The following is a 21,217-nucleotide window of genomic DNA, read 5'->3' as shown; positions in this document are numbered from 1 at the left end:
CACTGCAAAATTCATCCATTCTGAAGTAGGAGTAGAAACAAGTTTTAATTTTGGTTTGCAACATCTTCACGTGATAAATCTGATTATTCACTTGCCTTCAATCTTCACAGTTATTGGAAAGTCAGGCTGACACTGATTGCTCCACCATTAGGTGCAAGGATTAAACGAAGCCAAAGTCCTGAGACTGTAAGAGCATTTAGTCTCAGAACTTCTCCCCACTTACAGTTTTGGGAGCACCTTAAACACTGCTCAGTCTCAACCCCAAACAGTCTAACTCACAACATAATGTTTATCACTGACATTATCAGGATGAAATGTAAAACCAACGTGTCCAGCCAATGAAGATTCTATTTACCCTCCCGGGGTAGGGAGAGTCCATCTTCAGACATAAGTTTTTCTCGTTGATTATCTGACTCATTCTTAGTGACTTTTAATTCTTTGTCTTCCTTATCAATTTCTATTTTATGATTTGCGTGTGAAACTCAGATGCCCTTGTTTATTTTATTTGACCTGTCGTATTTTTCCATTTTCTCCTGCCTTTCTTTTTCGTTTCCTTCACAAGCGCACATTTTGCTTTGACATTTAACCTAATTGTGACCCTAACTCTGCTTGATTTTTACTCTACCTGATTGAAATACCGAGCATCTGATTATTCAGTTTCTAAACGACTCGAGGCCTTTCTTGTCTCTTATTCTCCTGTCTAAGGCATGTTTGGGACCATTTCTCTGTTCTCACCATGGCTTTCAGGAGGAACAGCAAAGGACAGTCAAAATGATTTGCCCTTTGGAGACATCTGGTTCAAATCCCATCTCCTACTAGCTTTGTGTCCTTGAGTAAGTCACCTAGCCATCCAGATGGTCAATTTTCCCATTTAGAAAACAGGGTAAGGGGACTCTTACAGGACTCTTATAGAGGTAAAAGGAATTGGCACAAAACTGGCATCCGATGAATAATAGCAGGTATGGTTACTGAAAAAGTAGGGAAGAATCTTAATTTTGCTATCTATCAATCAGAGGTAAAATCTGATAACAGAAATCTGAAGATTTCAAAGAGGCATGCTTTCCTTGAATCATTATAATGGGTAATTAAGAACTGGGTCAATTTTCAAATTATTCCAACACAAAGTCCTTTTCAGAATGCATTTCCAGATGTCCAGCTCAGGTCTACAAACCCAAGCAGAAGAACCAGGGAGAGAGAGGAGAGAGGTGATGTTACCCTCTGCCAGCAGCTACACTTTTACCATCTTTATCAGGAAGAGGGGAAACATAACTTGCATCCCTTGGTCTATAAAATCATAGAGTAGACAATTTCTACACATCACTTAGCATAGATTTTAACATAATATTATATCTTCATGTGAAAAACTGTTTACTTAGGTGCTATGGATATTTTCATCCATGGCGACTGCTTGTAAAAAAAATACTAGGAGGGAGTTTGTCTTAAAGGTTTTGCGCTTACGAGTTTCAGCTGCTGACAGGGATCTACGGGATGACAAATTGGGCAGAGTATTTTTGCCGAGGGGACCACCTGCAGTGTTCTGTCACCATCATTCCTGCAAAGGAGCTCTGAGCCTCAAGCAGACCCCAGTGGTCCCTGAATCCCTGACAGGCTGCTAAGAATTACCCCTCATCCAAACTGGACAGCAAACACTGCAGCAGGCTCTTTCAGGACAAACGCTGAGGCTTTTATTAAAAACAACAAAACCAACCCCCTCCTCGCCAAAGCAGACCCTCCATATTCATTGCAAACTTACAATGAAAATTAGCTGTGACAGAAACAAGAGATAGACACGTCATACCTATTCCTTGGATTTTCTGATCTTGTGTTATCAAATGAGTAGGATTAAGAAATGTGGGTTAAAACTAGAAACAATCCCTTTTTTCCAGTCCTTTAAAAGTATTTTTCTTGACATGATTATCCTGCAGCTCTGAGCTTTGACACATTCATTTGAAAAATTCTTAGATCGTGACTAGGCACTAGGAATGGGACAGTTGATAATAAAATAACTCTTGGAGAAAATGAAGTAGCAACTCTCTGCCATGTCATGGACTATGCTGCTTAGCGCTTTTATCCTTTAGCAGCAGCGAAAACAAAAATGATCATGGAATTGCAAAGCAGCAGTTACCTCCCAGGTGACACAAAGTGTGGACCAACTGGGTACAGCTGTTCTGAACCAACAGCCAAACACAGGAATACGCTGTAATTGTCAGAAGAACCTGGATCTGGATGGTGATATACGCACCTTTCAGATTTTTGCCAAGTTTCCTTATATATTCTCCTTAGTTGACCGCAGTGCACAGTCAGCCCCAAGCACATCTATAAATTTTGCAGTGATATCCTTTCTCTTTGGCCTATATACGCTGTATTGCTAAGTCAGTTTCCGTTTGGCAATTCTGCCAGAATTTAATGGAACAGACAAAGCAGGTTCTCAAACCAAACTGTGGAAACAGCATTCTTTCTGGGGGAGCTGGCAGGAGTTTATCAGGGGTAAAGCTAACAGTTCTGGCAACAGAATGTGCTTTTGATATATAAAAGATGACCTTCATAGCTGCTCCCGGCAGTAGGTGACATAGATCTCACTCATTCAGTCCTTAATAGAAACTGCTTCCCTCTGCTTTGTAACTAGTTTGTCATAATCTGGGAGTTGGTCAACTTCTAGTAAGTGCTAAGTGGACAGCAATTAGGAACAGTGATAAGTGTGACTTCATTACTTTTACGTTTATCATTTATATGAACGTTTTATCCCAAACACACTTTACTTGGGATGTTACCAATTACAAAATTATAAGGAAGAAAGTATAAGTAGAGCAGTTAGCTTGTTACTAGAGAATTTCTTCCGAATGTTTTACTCTCCATCCCGTCTGTCTTGGTAGTATAGGTCAGGACTCATGACCATTCCGGGGAAGTCTGAACAGTTCTCTGACTTAGCCAAGGATTTGGACACTAAGATTACCATTTAAAGATTCCCCAGGGGGCCTCCCTGGTGGCGCAGTGGTTGAGAGTCCGCCTGCCGATGCAGGGGACACAGGTTTGTGCCCCGGTCCGGGAAGATCCCACATGCCACGGAGCGGCTGGACCCGTGAGCCATGGCCACTGAGCCTGCGCGTCCGGAGCCTGTGCCCCGCAACGGGAGAGGCCACAACAGTGAGAGGCCCGCATACCGCAAAAAAAAACAAAACAAAAAAAAGATTTCCCAAATCCTGCACCAGGAAATAGGACTCCCTCCTTTCTAGCCTTCCCTCCCTTCCCTAGCCCTTCTCCTCCCTCCCACCCTCCTTCCCTCCCTCCCTTCTTTTTTCCTTCCTTTCACAGTTCTTTAATGACCGCCTATTATATGCGAGGCATAATAATAAGAACTAAAGTTACTGGGGTTGAAAATTGTAAGACTGTAAACAATTCTCCCTAAAAGGAGATCTTTATAGATGAAATGTAGTGAAATGACCCTGGAGTTATTAGCTGAGAAGAATCAGGGGGCCAAGGCACAATTTTGCCAATTACTAGCTGCGGGGCTCTGGTCCAGCTACCTGCCTCAGCATACTCAGCTGCAAAAATGAGGTATCGCAGGGTTGCTGCAGAGTTTGATACAACACTTTGTCAGTTGCAAAACTGCACACAAGTAGAGGATATGTTTCCATTACTAACAGCGTAAATATGGAACAAAGAGAAGCAAAAACATTTCTGTCCAGACACTGTAAGTACATATCATCAAGTCTCGAATGTTGCTTCTTAGCAAATTATTCTTCTACAAAATGTGAAGAGATGGTCTGATTTGGAGGGGTAACCACTGAATGATTGCAAAGACATCAAGTAAATATCAATAATTTACTCTTAACTTCTTCAAAACCACTGTCAATAATTTATACCCATTCAATTGGCTTACAAGATAAAACTGAAGAACAATTTGAGTTAAAAGAAAAAGAAGCTATCTTAAATGTGTAATTATTTTCAACTTTCCAGATCCACACAATTCTCTAACATTTCTTTAAAAAAATTTTTTATTGAAGTATAGTTGATTTACAATATCATGTAAGTTTCACATGTAATTCTCTAATACTTCTGACTGAGCTTCCAAGTTACATGAATTCACTGTATTTATAATCTTGTGTGTTACTGTAACAGTTTAAAAACTGTAAAATATTTAAAAATAGTATGATGTCCATAGAATATGGGCCATAGTATAAACTTTGTTTATAACTCAACATTTTGGAAATCACGTACTATCGCACACTTTAGTAAATACACAGAATAAAACTTTGAGGAGTAACTGAGTGTTTGTTCTCTGCTCATTACTCAATATTTTCCCATGGAGTCACACAGTATTTCCTATAGAATGCCAGCCTTTTTCTGCTCAGACACAGGCTAAAAAGAAAATAATGCTGGAAAGGACAGTTCCCTTTCTTGCTTGTGTTAAGTGGTGTTTTCCTTATCAGTGAAGTAGACAGCACGAACAGACCAGGGCCATTACACAAATGCCAACGACTGATAAGAAGCCAGTCTCTTCTCCTTTGACAATTAGCAGGAATTAGTATGTGTATAGTGTTTACCCCAAGAAGCAATCATTAGCTCCTATCTTCCCTGAGCGAATGAGCCCTGACTAGGAGTTTTTAGGACAATTCTTAACGATTTACTTGCAGAAGATTAAATCACTCTCTGAAGTTTTCTCAATAACATATACAAATATTAACAATTTTTATATTCTAACATGAAACTGTCAATCGCTACAAAGTTGTAGGATTTTTTAAAAATCCTTACCTGTGATATCTTCCATGGCTAAGTATTTAGAAATCTGCATGCATTCCTGGCTCTTTGATCTCCCAGTTTAAAAAAAAAAAATCTGAAATTATTATTCTTGCTCAGAATATAGCTCCTCAGCAATTATGTACCAGAGCACTTTGAACTTCTACTGGGAAGAAATGCTTATGTGGTTCCTGAAAATGACGCTCTGGCTCAGAAGCTGGGCAGGACAAGCCATGCCACCTAATGCAGCTTCTATAGATGCCAACGGAAGGATGGGGGAGGCATTAGTTCTCCAAAGGAAAATCCAGAGCCAGACTCAGAACCACTAAAGCATCACCATTCTGGGTTGGCATTTTTTTGCAAGTAGTAATTCAATCCGTTGCTGAATAGCAAATAGGTACTTGAGAAAAAAATGATAGAAGATCAGAGAAACCCATCCTGACTTGGAGGTTCCCAGAGCCCATCTCCTTGGCCTCTCCTCTACTGAACTCTGCTATAGAAACAAACAGGGAAGCCAGGGAAGAACCATCACGAGACCAGAAATGGAACCAGAACTTTCTAAAGTAGAATTAGGGCATCTCAATTCATGGACCTCAGGACTTGGTAATATGGTAGATTACCTACAAGGTGAGAGTCTGTCCAAAGAATAAGCCGACACCAAGGGCTGGTGGAGGTTAACTGGTTTAAGTAGTGAACTTGAGCTTTGGCATCATAACACACATAGGATGGTAGACCCAAAAGAATCTTCACATATTGTATAATTTATCCCATATTGAAAAAGAGGATACAGATCATCTCAAAAGAACAGTTCTGCAGTCTTTCAGCAAATACCTCCAGCTAAAAATTCACAAAAGTGTACAGGCTGCCCAAGGTCACATAAGTGAATTTGGACATGCTTGTTTTCTGTTGTCTTACATGTACAGTGGGGCTGAAGTAGGTTAATAGGATTGCCTTTAGATCCCTCCCTCCCTTACAAGCTCTCAGGGCAGACCCTAATATTTTTTCTGCCTTCTTCAGCAGAATGAAAAGTGACCCTTGGGTGTTTCTCCTCATAAAACAAAATTCTAATTTTTGTTGTAACACTGAGCTCATTTGTAGCTAAACAGAAAGGAGATCCTAAGTTCCCAGCAGTTGCTGAGCAAATGCTTTGGTGTCATTAGATAGTGTTCTCTTTAGAAAAATAAAAATTGTCAACAAAGGTTATTTTTCAAACACAGAAGTGGCTATTTTTTTTTCTTTTTTTCTGACAGCACATTTCACTCATGACACAGTGATGTAGTAGTAGACACTAGTCTACTACTTCTTAGAGCAACATGTCAATGGCATAAATGTCTTCTAGGATGTCTTAGCTTTTCTAAAGAAGAAGGAGTCTCCTCCCACAGTGGATGGCTGGCCAGGTGGTTACAAGAAAGCGACATTTTCTTCCTTACAAAGCCAATAATCTTCTCTTAGCTAAGAAGCCAGCTACAGAAATACAGTTCTGCTATATATTTTCTACTAATCACTGACAGTTTTATCTGAGTATAAAATTTCCATAGCCAGAAGTCAACGAACTTTCAAGCTGTTCCTTGAATCTTTTCCTATCAACACGTATTCTAAAAGAGTAAGATTCATCTAGCCTACAAAGCAAATATTAGCAGTCAGCTGACTGGCTTAATTTGATATATTTATAGATCTCATCAGGCTAAAGGTAGAAGGGGCACATTCTTTACTGTATTCTGCACATTTTATCAGTATCAGTTTGGTTGGGAGAAGGTCATGTCAATGTAGAAAATGTTAACCTGTCATTTTCCAAATTAGTCAAAAGTTTGGAGCATCATACAGAACACATCAAAACAAAGGGAACTGATTAAGGATTCAGTTACTCGGCGAGCTGCTGAAATTACCATGTGACATTTAATGACATAGGCTAATTTATTCATCAACCAAAATACACTTAGAAATGAAAGTAGACGGAAGGTCGAAAGACAGAAACTATGAGACAAATTCATTATCTTATTCATCAAATTAAAAAAAAATCATGGCATATCAAAAATAAAAGCCATATGGTCATTTCAATAAATAGAGAATCAACATTGATGAGATCGAAAATCAACTTCTCTAAAACTATCCACAAAGTATTCTTACCCCCAAAGATCAAATCTGAATTTAATCAAGCATCCAGATACAGCTACTAATTTACAGGAAGAACACAGGTCAGAGGAACATATAAAAGAACACCATGGGATGCAATCAGCAAAGCCCAATCTATGAAGAACTCTACAGGGCAAATAACCTGATTTCTTAAGAAAAAATTAAAAGAAGATAAAAAGACAAAGAGAGCTAGAGCTAGAGACAGACCAAAGGGTGAGAGAAAAGAAAAACCTAAAATACAGACATTAAAAAGAGACTTTAAACCAATTGCAATGAATGAAACTTATTTGGATCCTGATGTAAGAGGAAATCTGATCACTGATTACAAAGGGTTATCATTAATTGGTATATGTGTCATATACTACCCAAAGCAACCTACTGATTCAGTGCAATCCCTATCAAACTACCACTGGCATTTTTCACAAAACTAGAACAAAAAATGTCACAATTTGTCTGGAAACACAAAAGACCCCAAACAGCCAAAGCAATCTTGAGAAAAAAACAGAGCTGGAGGAATCAGGTTCCCTGACTTCAGACTATACTACAAAGCTACAGCAATCAAGACAATACGGTACTGGGTACAAAAACAAAAATATAGATAAATGGAACAGGACAGAAAACCCAGAGATAAACCCACGCACATATGGTCACCTTATCTTTGATAAAGGAGGCAAGAATATACAGCGGAGAAAACACAGCCTCTTCAACAAGTGGTGCTGGGAAAACTGGACAGCTGCATGTAAAAGAATGAAACTAGAACACCCCCTAACACCATACACAAAAATAAACTCAAAATGGATTTAAGACCTAAATGTAAGGCCAGACACTCTAAAACTCTTAGAGGAAAACATAGGCAGAGCACTCTATGACACAAATCACAGTAAGATCCTTTTTGACTCACCTCCTAGAGAAATGGAAATAAAAACAAAAATAAACAAATGGGACCTAAAGAAACTTCAAACCTTTTGCACAGCAAAGGAAACCATAAACAAGATGAGAAGACAACCCTCAGAATGAGAGAAAATGTTTGCAAATGAAGCAACTGACAAAGGATTAATCCCCAAAATATACAAGCAGCTCATGCAGCTCAATATCAAAAAACCAAACAACCCAATCCAAAAATGGGCAGAAGACTTGAATAGACATTTCTCCAAAGAAGATATACAGATTGCCAACAAACACATGAAAGGATGCTCAACATCACTAATCATTAGAGAAATGCAAATCAAAACTACAGTGAAGTATCACCTCACACGGGTCAGAATGGCCATCATCAAAAAATCTACTAACAATAAATGCTGGAGAGGGTGTGGAGAAAAGGGAACACCCTTGCACTGTTGGTGGGAATGTAAATTGACACAGCCACTGTGGAGAACACTATGGAGGCTCCTTAAAAAACTAAAACTAGAACTACCATACAACCTAGCAATCCCACTGCTGGGCATATACCCCGAGAAAACCATAATTCAAAAAGAGTCATGTACCACAATGTTCACTGCAGCACTATTTACAATAGCCAGGACATGGAAGCAACCTAAGTGTCCATCAACAGATGAATGGATAAAGAAGATGTGGCACATATATACAATGGAATATTACTCAGCCATAAAAAGAAACGAAATTGAGTTATTTGTAGTGAGGTGGATGGACCTAGAGTCTGTCATACCAAGTGCTGTAAGTCAGAAAGAAAAATAAATACCATATGCTAACACATATATATGGAATCTAAAAAAAAAAAACGAAAAGAAAGGTTCTGATGAACCTAGAGGCAGGACAGGAATAAAGACGCAGACATAGAGAATGGACTTGAGGACACGGGGAGGGGGAAGGGTAAGCTGGGACGAAGTGGGAGAATGACATTGACATATATACACTATTAAATGTAAAATAGATAGCTAGTGGGAAGCAGCCGCATAGCACAGGGAGATCAGCTTAGTGCTTCGTGACCACCTAGAGGGATGGGATGGGGAGGGTGGGAGGGAGACACAAGAGGGAGGGGATATGGGGATATATGTATACGTATAGCTGATTCACTTTGTTGTAAAGCAGAAACTAACACAACATTGTAAAGCAATTATACTCCAATAAAGATGTTTTAAAAAATTGGTATATGTGTCAAATGCATTATGGTTATGTTTAAAAATAGCCCTTATCTTTCAGAGGTACATGCTGAAATATTTATACATTGAATAATAAGATGTCTGGGATTTACTTCAAAATAGTAAGAGGGAAGGGAAGTGAGTGAAATCAGGATAAAACAAAACTGATAACTGCTGAACTGGAGGATGGCTCCATGGAAATTTGTTATATCATTCTTTGTACTTTCATACGTTCAATATGCATGTTTAAATTTATACATATATATGTACATGTTTTAATATATCCCTACATACATTTAAAACTTAAAAATGCAAAAATATCAATTTCAGCCTTTTCAAAACATGTCTTTATAAAGTGGAATTAGAATGATACTGTATGCAACCTAAAGATGCTGACTGTTAGCCACCAATCTAAATCATACTTAACCCTGAAACTCTTGGAGGGGTGGTTTCCTTAATATCAAGAACAATATCAATATCCTTTATAACAACATCCTTTATAACAATATCAATTTCCTTAATATCAAGAACAAGCCAAGAATGGTGACTACTGGTGCTACTATTTAACACTGCTCTGAAAGTTCTAGCCAATGCAACAAGACAGGAATAACAAATTGTGGTACAACTGTAGGAAATGAGGAGATAAAATAAGCACTATTAGAAGATGATATGATTGGATACCAGTATTACCTAGCAAGAAAACCTAATAAAATAAAAGGATTATATTCACAACAGCAATAGGAACTATAAATCATTTAGGTCAGCTAGGTGTGAACCTAAGAATAAATATAAAGAATAGGAGATACTTTCAAAGGGTAATATATTAAGAAGGGGAACTGGGTCTGTGCTTGGGGTAGAAGAAGGCATTACATTAAAGGGAAAAGCAAATGAATTTATGGAGGTAGAACAATGAATGTCATGTTCAGTGAAAGGTAGTAGTTCAGTTTGGGAGATGGATCATAAATAGGGAGGTGAAGTTAATGAGGCTATAAAATAATAATACATCCATATTAAAGAAGCCCTTGGCAATCTGGCTGGAATTAATATTTAATCTGTAGGTCATGGAGAGAGTTGGGTTTTTGCTTGCGGCTGTGATTAATAAAATTAACGGTCTATTCTATAGCCTTTGGAAAGGGAGAAAAATGGAGAGGAGACCAGTGAAGAAGCTGACACAAAGGTCTAGATGAGAAAGGAAGATTGCTCAAAGTAGCCCAGTAACGATGGGAGAGGAATCAGCGCCATACTGAAGAATTAACACTACTTTGTATTCATATACATTAAAATTAAGCAAGAACTAAATGCTGGGGTTTGTATTTCACACCTCGTATTGCACCTCTTTCTCAGGCATTCAAACTGCCTAACACACGTTTCCTCTTTATTCTTCACACAATCTAGGATATACCCATGATATTATTAGACAGAGGAACTGCGGGCCATTCTCAATACTCAAGAGTCATTGGTAAAATTAAAATGTCAAGTCTTGTAGCCACAACTACATGACTAACGCTTTCCTAATTTAACTATACCACGTCTGTTGATATAAAGGAACCCATGACGAGCAGACAGTATCATAGTTGGCCTGAAATCCTAAGTTACACAGATGATCAAGGTAGTGATATTCCTAAAAGTTATGAAAGCATCTCCCTGACAGGAAATGATTCCCGACAAATCATTTTAAGTAATCTATATTTTCAGTGTCGTGCATAAAGGCACCTCTATAGAAGTATAGAAAAAAAAAAATGGAGTCCAGACAACGCAGACACCATCTTGGAGCCAGGCCTCTTTGATCAGTGGATCTGTAACACAACAAGCTTGAAGAATATTCCTTAGAAAGGCACCTTTGCAGCTCTAAAACCCCAGACAGTCCATTGTTACACACCATTTAGCCAAGTTACAGCAATTCTGTGTTTGTGTGATGGCTGTAGACATAAAGAGCCAAGCTCTGTTTCCATAAGTTCAGCATTTTCCTCACTGAGGCCAAAGGTTGCTGCGTATAAAGGAATGAGGCCGTAAAAGTATGTTCAGAACATAAGAATCTTGCTCTCTCTAACACTTGGCTAATTTCAGTGTGTGTATTTTCCCAGAACTCCCTGGAGTTCCTTGTTCCCAGGTTTGTGATCAGAATAGCAAAACAAACCTCTCTGTAAGAGGATGTGTCATAAAATGTGTATCTGCAGTTTTTAGGGTCCTAGCACAAATTCTATGTCACCAAATAACACACAGAAACCTAACCGTTTTCAATACCGCTCTTGCCATTTACACGTGGCCAATCTGAACAGGAATAAAACAAGGTTTCCAAAACACAAATAACTTTATTTACTTATTTATTTTTCTTCAGCATTTTTTTAATTGAAGTATAGTTGATTTACAATGCTGTGTTAATTTCTGCTGTACAGCAAAGTGATTCAGTTATACATATATATACATTCTTTTTTTATATTCTTTTTCACTATGGTTTATCATAGGGTACTGAATATAGTTCCCTGTGCTATACAGTAGGGCCTTGTTGTTTATCCATTCTATATATAAAAGCTTACATCTGCTAACCCCAAACTCCCACTCCATCCCTCCCCCAAACCCCCTCCCCGTTGGCAACCACAAGTCTGTTCTCTATGTCTGTGATTCTGTTTCTGTTTCATAGATAGGTTCATTTGGAAAACACACATAACTTTAAATGCTTCATCTCAAGAAAGCTTTTTGCCCTGCCCCGCAGAGGACTAGCTGGTCTCATAATACTTAGCTCATCACAGGTCTTGTTTTTCTAAAGAACATATTCTTTTTAGGTTAGACGTGGGGATAGGGATAGGGGAGGAAGTATGACAGTCAAATCCTGTGCCTTTACAGGAACTGGGCCAAAATTATAAATTAACCTTGACTACATTATCCCTAAAGAAGCTCTCTTCAAGCCTTGGGGTTTTTGTGGTGTTTTGTTTTCAATTTCTGGGCCTCGACACCCAAGCTGAACAGACACCTGTTTTTCTACTGTTGCCATTAAACCTTGTTGCTCAATAAAAAAGGAAACAGACAGGTGCACACTTTGAACTCTTTTTCCAAAGTACACAATATTTTTTTAAAAACTGGAGCCATGTGTTCAGTGTCTTACTGCCGTCATCTGGTCTAGCTGTTTCATATATCTACACCGTTCGCTTGTTGGAAAAACTCAATGGAAATCATCATCCTGCTTACAGGGAAACCAAAAAGGGCGCACGCTGAGGTATGTCATGAAAGAAAGGCGGAGCAGAGGTCAAGGTCTTATCTAAGTTGTCTGGCCATTTCCCTGCACTGCCAGAAACAAGGCAGAATATTAAGAAGGTCCATATGTAGAATCTTAGTTATAATTTATTAGTTTTTTTTTCCCGGCGTTGATATATCTATCTGTGTATATGGACTAATAAAACACTTCCACCTCCTGAAGCTATAATAATTCAGAATGGCTGAGGTCTTCCCCCCTTTCAAATACAAACCATTTCTGTAGACAGTGCAAGTCTGTGTTTAATACAGATCTTTGTTCTTTCCATCCATTACTAAGGTGCTTCATATTCAAACACGGATGAGGGAAGACAGTGTAAAGCAGGGAAGTGGGGCTGTGTGGCACATCAGCTGTAAGGGAACCATGGCTCTACAAAGCCACCCCAAGGGGCTTCCCTGGTGGCGCAGTGGTTGAGAGTCCGCCTGCCGATGCAGGGGACACGGGTTCGTGCCCCGGTCCGGGAAGATCCCACATGCCGCAGAGTGGCTGGGCCCGTGAGCCATGGCCGCTGAGCCTGCGCGTCCGGAGCCTGTGCTCCGCAACGGGAGAGGGAGAGGCCACAACAGTGAGAGGCCCGCGTACCGCAAAAAAAAAAAAAAAAAAAAAAAAAAAAAAGCCACTCTAAAATCAAAGCAGGCAGAACCCAATTCTTGGCCAGGTCCACTTTGCCAGTTTAATTCCCATAGGGTTCCTGCAGAACAGCCAAATGTCTTCAGCTGAGATCTGTCATTTATGCAAAGCCTTTTAAGAAGTCAAACACTTTCCAAGACCCACTAGTAAATCTAGTAAGAATCTGCATTGCTCTTCTGCTCACATAGGCATTGCCAACACCTAGTGAGAATTCTCCAGTTCAGAAACTACTGAATCCAGCGACTACCATAATGGGGAGACACAGGCAGTGTTATGATTCTGAACCCCACTATGGGAGAGTTCACAGACGACAGGCAAGTTCTGGTTATATTTCTTAGTAGAAACAAGGCTTCCTAGGCTGTGGAGATTTTATTACTAAGAAGAAACCAGACCTCGGACCCTATTCTTTGAAAAGACCTGTTTGATTCATGGCTTTTCCCTTAAGGACGCCTTACTTCTGAAGAACAGTGAAAACCAGAATGCTTTTGTTCAAAGAGTCAGAGATTTTTTCTTGATTACACACCTTTCTGGTGTGTTGGATGCTCAATCTCAGGGATGTAAATGTCTTCGTAGAGATCAGCTCCAGATGGGTGATCTTTTCTGTTGAGAAACTCGCTTCTCCCTGCACCTTAATGCCTAATGTTCTATACCCAAAACTAGAGCACTTAAATTTTTCTCAAAGTCTGAAGAACTCAGGGAAGGGAGTCATAGTTCTACAGATGCCACACAAGTTCCTGGAATTAAATGGTGATAATGAAAAAAGGATCTTAATTAGAAGACAGATGTTGTTAGAACTCAGTAATCCTTCACTGCCCCTTCACACTGTTTTCCATTAAAAGGTTATCAGAACCTGTCAAATGGTTACATGGATCCATCACAGCCACTAGATTAGGCCTGAAGTGCATGCTTGGGAAGCTAACTCTCTACTTGCCAGAGCACTCTGTGTGTGTGTGCGCGTGTGCACGCGCACGTGTGTGCGTGTGCATGTGTGTGCACGTGTGCGTCTGTGACTACAGCTTTCCTTCCTTAGAAAATCAAACTGCACTCTGTTACCCATTGGCTTAAAGCCTGCTTTATATTTTTAGATTTGTTCTGTAGAAAAAAAGTGACAGGAACTGAAGGATTCATTGGTAAATAAGGATGGAGGCTATTTTGTCCTTAACGCAATCTCACCACTCCTGGAATCAAAGCTCTTTCCCTCTTGGGCCTTAATAAGGGCCCAAGATATCCCATGATTCCCCCCCATTTTTGCTTTCTAGACTTCTTGTTGCTTTTTGTTTAATCAGTTGACATTAGTTCATCATAAAGCCAAGTGTAATTTTAAGCAGACTGAATAAAAACGAATTCATTATTTACCAATATTACTAAAATATATGATTATCCTTTAAAGTATTTCAAATTCAATTTTATCCTTTGCCAAATTCAATCCTCCAATATCAAGTATCCACCTAGTGATTTTGCCTGTTTTCATTTTTTGTTTGTTTTCAGGATTTGAAGACCATTTCATCTGTGAATTATTTTAGTTGTAAATAACAAATTTTAGTTGCTCAAAGGTGAACAAGCAGAACACATGGATGAACAGATGGAAGTTGTAAGTGAATGCATAGTGTCAAAATATTTCTTCTAAAGTCAGAACTAGGCATTGGCAAATCCACAGTAATAACCACAGAAAATGTTGGCCATGCACATCTTTAAAATAAAAAAAACCTTACCCACAGATGTCAGAGAGAAAGTAAACAAAAAAGTAGTCTGATGGTGGATGGTAGAGAAGGAGAGAGAACAGGAAGGATTTTGCTTCTAGGAAAACTTAGCACTTCTCGGGACCCAACGGTGAATCTGAAGTTCAATTCAATTAGAAACGTCTGGGATGCCAGTTTTGTGATATAAATAAGGATGTAACAACCTTTCGGGAATAAACTTAGTCACAGGAGGGGTTTACTGCAGCTGGTAGGATTTTTTTTTTTTTTTTTCGGTATGCGGGCCCCTCACTGTTGTGGCCTCTCCTGTTGCGGAGCACAGGCTCCGGACGTGCAGGCTCAGCGGCCATGGCTCACGGGCCCAGCCGCTCTGCAGCATGTGGGATCTTCCCGGGCCGGGGCACGAACCCGTGTCCCCTGCATCAGCAGGCGGACTCTCAACCACTGCGCCACCAGGGAAGCCCAACTGGTAGGATTTTTGATGCTCAAGTGAAAGGTGGTTACTTCCCTTGGTTTGTTCTTTCCTGTTGAATGCACCATATTCCTTGGGCTGAGAGGCTGGAAAATTGCAATTTATGGTGAAGTCTAGCTTCAAATCCTGACATGAAGTTGGGGTTTCCTATGCAGAACTATAATAGTAGCAACATGGCAACAAGAAAACTTACAGAAATTGAAGAAGTCTAATGAAATGGAATCTATTAAATGGGCAATGTGATCTATGTTGCTGGAATCACATTCTAGAGACAGGTAAACCAAGTATATATGCACAGGTCAAAAGAGAGAAGGTGACTGAACTAGGAATTGTGTCCTGGTCTTCTGACTTGTGGGACCAGTGCTCCAAGCTCTAGATGACACTGCTGACCATTTGACAAACTCTGTGAAAGAAGTCATGAATGATCCAACTCTAGAGATACGAAATATACCTGATTTATTAAAATGCTTCCTCTATTTTATAAGAAACTCTGTGACTAGGCATAGCATGAGGTCAGAACAAAGTTCCAACTGTTCTTAGATCAGAGAACCATGGGAGCCGAGGTCCAGACGGATGGAATCCATCACTATCATAACTCATGACAAGAAATACCAGGGGTGGCACTGAAGTCTTAGCCATAAGTACCCTGAAAACGATCAGGAGCATTTCATAATCCAAATAACAAAGAGGTCACACCCTCATTGCTCAGCTAAACCTGATGACTTAATAACGTAAAAACGTTCTAAGGTGGATGAGAGAAGTAATCATTTTAGGGAGGTTGACAGGGATCTGTACTGATTCCAAACATACAACTTGCTATGCGTAGCATTTCCAATTCCCCAGGCATACATTAAAATAAGAAACAAGTACCTTTAAAATATTCACAAATAAAAAAGAGAAGAAGCAATATGTCTGATTATCATTCTGCAAAGGTTCCTAGACTCTTTGCAGGCAAGTCCCACTAAATATATCATCCAAAAGGGAAGTTAAATTGAAAAAGAAAAAAAGGTTATAAAAAATTAAATTGGATTGTCATCATTACCTGTGATAGAAACTGCCCTTTTCTGTCCCAGAGGCATGAATGTCAGAAAGAATGTCTTGATTCTTTTACATGGTAGAGTTGAGGTCTACAAGGTACTGCTTGGGAAATGGTTTCTACAAAATGTCAGAAATGAAACCATCAGATTCATTACGGGCTCAAAGAGAAAAGTACAAGGAAAGGGGCCATGTCCAGCTTACTAGTTACTCAGGTGAATTCTCCTGCCTAGTATCCAACTTAAGTGTGAAATCTTAAAAAGTAATGCCATCTTTCTGGGAATACAACCTTTCTGTTGCCTTTCTCATTAACAGAAGAAATAACTCTACCCATTATTAAATGTCATATTTCTAGAATATGACCCATCACAAATTATATCCCAGTGAAGCTAAGAGCTCAGTAAATATGCTCACAACTACCATTTCTACTGGGCATGCTATTTACCATCTTCTGGCTTTAAGGTAATCTTCAAGGTAGATAAGGGAAAAGCACAAAAGAAATAAGCAGAAAGAGAAGACATTTTATGATTGCAAAGATGGAAGAATTCTCTGGATATTATATTTTCACTTTAAGCATCTTCCTCTTGATATCATAAAACTTTATCCTTTTCTACAGTAATCTTGTCATTTGAAGTAGAAATCATATTCACCTAGCCCAGTAGGTATCTGGCATCAATAATATTTGCTGTAACTTGTAAAGGCATGTCTTTTGCTTTTATTCTTTCAGGGTTTCCTTTTTTGGGGGGAGGAGAAATAAATGCTAAAGAAACTCAAAAGTTATCTGTATGGTAAAGGCAATACAATTCTTAGCAAAGAACAAGAAGGTGCATATTCATTAAATACCTACAGTGTGCCAGATATTCTAGCCCCATAGTCATCACAATAACCCTAAGAATAGGTAACATTTTATCCTTTTCACAGGTGAAGAGGTTGAAAGAGAAGAATTGCAGGCCTGTATTCTCAGTGTAATAAATAAAGTAGAGAGAAATTCCAAGGCAGGTTGACTGCAAGGCCCATAATATATCCACTAAAGCATTCCGTCTCATGGTTCTTTCAATCCAGAACTACATATGTGACGTTGTAGTTAAAAATGAACAAAACAACAAAACAATGACATCCTTTCCACAGACTATTAGAGAAGCCATATTCTTCCACCCTCCAGAAAGTATCACTTTCTGAATATTTTCCCTATGTTTGTAAACTATATGTCAGGAAATGAGACTCAAACATTACTTTTAGATTATGCATTCTTAGCAGAAGACAGGAGACCAATGTTAGTCACATCAATGTTATTTTAGTCTTAATTCAGGGAAAATGCTCAGTCCGTATTATCTAGTATTCTATTGTCTGTTTCAGAATAAAATGGTTATCTTTTCCGTTAAACTTTCCTAAGAACCAGAAAATTAAACCAATCTTGAATAGTTTAGTCTAAATTGGGAAAGTTATCAAAAATCTGATGATATGACCATCCAGTGTCACAGTGTTGTAACGGGTTCTATCTAACCTCCATTCAAATTATCCTCATTTTTCTTTTTAAAATTCTTTTTTGGAAAATAACTTCATTTTCATTTTTTAATAATCTCCAAATTAGAAAAAAACACCTCATTTATTTCTTTCTGAAGCTAAAGTAAGAGAAATTATGCATGTACATATTATAAATGCACAAATATAAATACACTGAGTTATAGACCTCTTTGGGGAGTATGGCAGTAGAACTATTCCAAATGAAATGCTAAATTTAGTTATGATGCCTGAGCAATATTTAATATTTGCATAAGACATCTGATTGACCTCAATGCAATATTAATACCACTAGATCCTTTAAAAGCTGACTGTACTCAACAAAGAGATAAGGAGTGAAGAAAAAAATAAGTATATTTGTAAGAAATGCACATAAATTATATAAAATGAAAATTATCTCCAGTGACATTTGAAGTTAGGCTCATTTTGTTGACTGGTAATTGTTCTCTAAATTCATTTTCATATAACATATAAATCACCCACAAGAAGGTTTTAAAAATGGGTCCTGTGGTAGCACGCCTAATTGAAAGTCAAATCCTGACTACTAAGTAATTTAAACGAGCAACTATTACAAAAATGTACTTTCTAAAAAGCTAACATAAGACCGTTTTCTTCTAGTTAGGTTTCATGTAAGGATCATCTAATCAGAATTGTTTTACATGTTCATCCCTAACAAAACGAATGCTATATATCAGAGAGTGGCAGACATAATTAAAGTGTTCACTAGTGGCAAATGCCTGCAAAGTTGGAACAAAAATGTATAATGCCAAGTTAAGTTGCTTAATTTTCATCAACCTCTTCTCTATTCGATAATACAGTAGCTATTTTACTAATTTTTTATTCAATTGACTCTGTCAGGTCTTATCTTTACTTATTAAAAACTTGAAATATTGCAGGGTAAATCATAAATTTGCTCAAAGTAAGTTAAAGATTGTATATTTATTTCCGCAGTAACATAAGACAGTTTAGGCACACAGTAAAACCGTTATATAGTTTTTCAAGCTATAAGTGCTTGTAAGAGACATGACTAAAATATTGAACCTTGTACTTTCAAATGCACCATTAACATTTTTAGCTTAGAAGCCTTTGTTTCCTAAAAATAAGCAGTCAATGTTAAGCAGAAATGTCAAGAAATCAATAAAAAGTAATTAGGAAAAGTGTTTAACGTCCTTGAGAAAAGCTCTGAAGGCAGAAAGGGAGCTTCGACAGAGTGAACAGTCAACATTCCTATGTTTTTTTTCCCTAATAAAAAGAAAAGCCAATCATTTAAATTACTTTATTTAAAAAAATAACCGTATAAATGTCAAATGTCACCCTGGGCCAGATTGCAGTTAATGAGGTTGTTTTCCATTATAAAAATTCATAGCTGAAAACTGCCTTGCAGAACTGACTCTGCTACACGGTATGAGATATAGCCATGCATGGTGACAGACAACAAAGAAAACCTCATTTTAACACATAGGTGCTTTGGTAACTATTTCTATCATCTCTGAGCAAAGATACTGAGGGAAAGGTGATAATTATTGAGTGACTTCAATGAGCCAGTGAAAAATACATATGACCTCACAAAGTTCTCCCAATAGCCTGTAAGTTCTGTATTATTTCCCCAACTTATAGGAAAGCAAATGATGTCTCAGAGAGATTAAGGAGTTTGCCAGCATCCTACAGATGGAAAATGGCAGTTAAGATTCAAACTCAGATCTCTGAAGACAAAGTTCCTGTGCTCTCCCAGGCACCATTCAAGTATTTTGAGTACTTAAAATGGTGGCTCTTACGATTTTGAGGGCCATTGACTCCTTTCAGAATCTGGGGAATTTTGTTTACATGTGCAAACAAAGAACTAGCAAACAATTTTGAAGGTTCATGGACCCCTTCCTCTGAGGCCAATTCATAGTTATTCCCTGGATCTCCAGTTAAGTATTCTTCATGTGAGGTCAGACTCTAAAAGAGCTTTGACTTCTTCTCTGATTCAGAATACTCCATATTATGATTCCATCAGAGATAAGAGAAAAAGCTATTCCCTTCTATTCATTATTTTTACTTGCTTTGTTTCAGAGGCCTTTTTCAATAATCTGTGTTCACTATATTTGAAGCAATCATAGGAACATTTAAGAATGTCTCCAAAACTATTACAGGATCATGATGAGATAAAATAATATAAACTAGGAAATGAAAACTTACTTAGGAGGTTTATTTGTCTTTTTTGTGGTAAGTATAATTAGGGTGATTGAACCTTTAGGATTTTATTACAAATACTGTCACTATGTTTCACAGGTTACCTACGATAATGAAAGAATATCTTATTTAAAAAGTGCCCCATAGATTAAAAAAGCACTTTATACCTATAGAAGAAGGCTAGTGACGGGGAAGGGGTGGGGAAGAAGAGGGTCTCCAGCTTTTTCCTTTTTATTGAGAGAAGAAAAATACTTGATAGTTTTACATATCCTTATTTTTAAGCATTATTTAATATAGAAACCCAATTTTCTGAAAGGCAGCTACAGCAACAACTTATTCTAACAAAAATCACATTCCTTCTAAAAGAAAACACAAATACCATGGACCTCTTAGAAATATTTTTATTTATGTGTTTGTTTTGAAATACACAGCTTCAAAACACCAGGGCCTGTACTTAAAGCTTTTTTAAAATATAACTTTTAATAGAAACCTCAAAGTTGAATCATCTTAACGTTTAGAATGGAAATCCACTCACGTAATTCTAGATATTATTGGCCATGAAATAGAAATGTTATTGCCTGAAAAAAGGTACTTTATTTTGCATTAATTTTTTTTTTTTTTGCCTCTCACCGTTGTGGCCTCTCCCGTTGCAGAGCCCAGGCTCCGGACGCGCAGGCTCAGTGGCCATGGCTCACGGGCCCAGCCGCTCCGCGGCATGTGGGATCTTCCCGGACCGGGGCACAAACCTGCGTCCCCTGCATTGGCAGGTGGACTCTCAACCACTGCGCCACCAGGGAAGCCCTTGCATTAAATTTGATTGAAATAATCTCTGTCTGATTTTTTTCCCCTCTTCTGAAATGCTCTGAAAACAATTTTGAGGAAGCATTTTGCCTTAGTGACTTATGTTCCTACTGTCCTCCTCTCAAGAGTATGACAAGATTGGAAAGAGAATCTAGCTCTTAAGTCTGCACAATTTTCTTACCTTATGATGTTATTATCACTAATTTTAGGTAATATTTTGTTACTACTACTAATCAATATAAATATAACAATGCATGCTTATTTTATAGAAATGGAATGGCAAGTCTGCTGTATCTAATAATTGGTTATGAATTACTCTAATTAAGTGAATTAAAAGTACCATTTATCAAGTGATGAATAAGCATTGCATCCAAGCACGAAATGCACTTTTCCTTAAAATGTATTGTTTTCTCTTTATATGGATTTTGCTTTTAATTTTTCCAGAATATTCAGATAACATTGGAACAAAAGAAACAAAAAACTGGTTTCACAATAGGACTTTGTAAACTTACTAAATAACTGAAATTATATTTACTTCAATAATAATTAAATAGCATTTATCTCCAAAGAAACAAAAAGATTCATTTCTAAAGCTTTCTTTCTGTTGAAATCCTATTCCACAGGACTAATTTTGACTACGAGTTTTACTGACCAACTGAATCAAGTT

At 38.0% G+C, this 21,217-nt stretch overlaps 1 protein-coding gene across 7 annotated transcripts in view; it reads right to left on the bottom strand.

Annotated features, from left to right (window-relative positions):
* Nucleotides 1-21,217, bottom strand: part of LOC111173487 (pro-neuregulin-1, membrane-bound isoform) — a 227,125-nt gene that overhangs the window by 42,970 nt on the left and 162,938 nt on the right. The window lies entirely within an intron of this gene.

This window comes from Delphinapterus leucas, chromosome 21 (genome assembly GCF_059928025.1).
Source record: "Delphinapterus leucas isolate spDelLeu-1000000601 "Yukka" chromosome 21, BTC_Dleu_Yukka2, whole genome shotgun sequence".
NCBI classification, from domain to species: Eukaryota; Metazoa; Chordata; class Mammalia; order Artiodactyla; family Monodontidae; genus Delphinapterus; species Delphinapterus leucas.
This window is presented reverse-complemented; position numbering and strand designations above follow the sequence as displayed.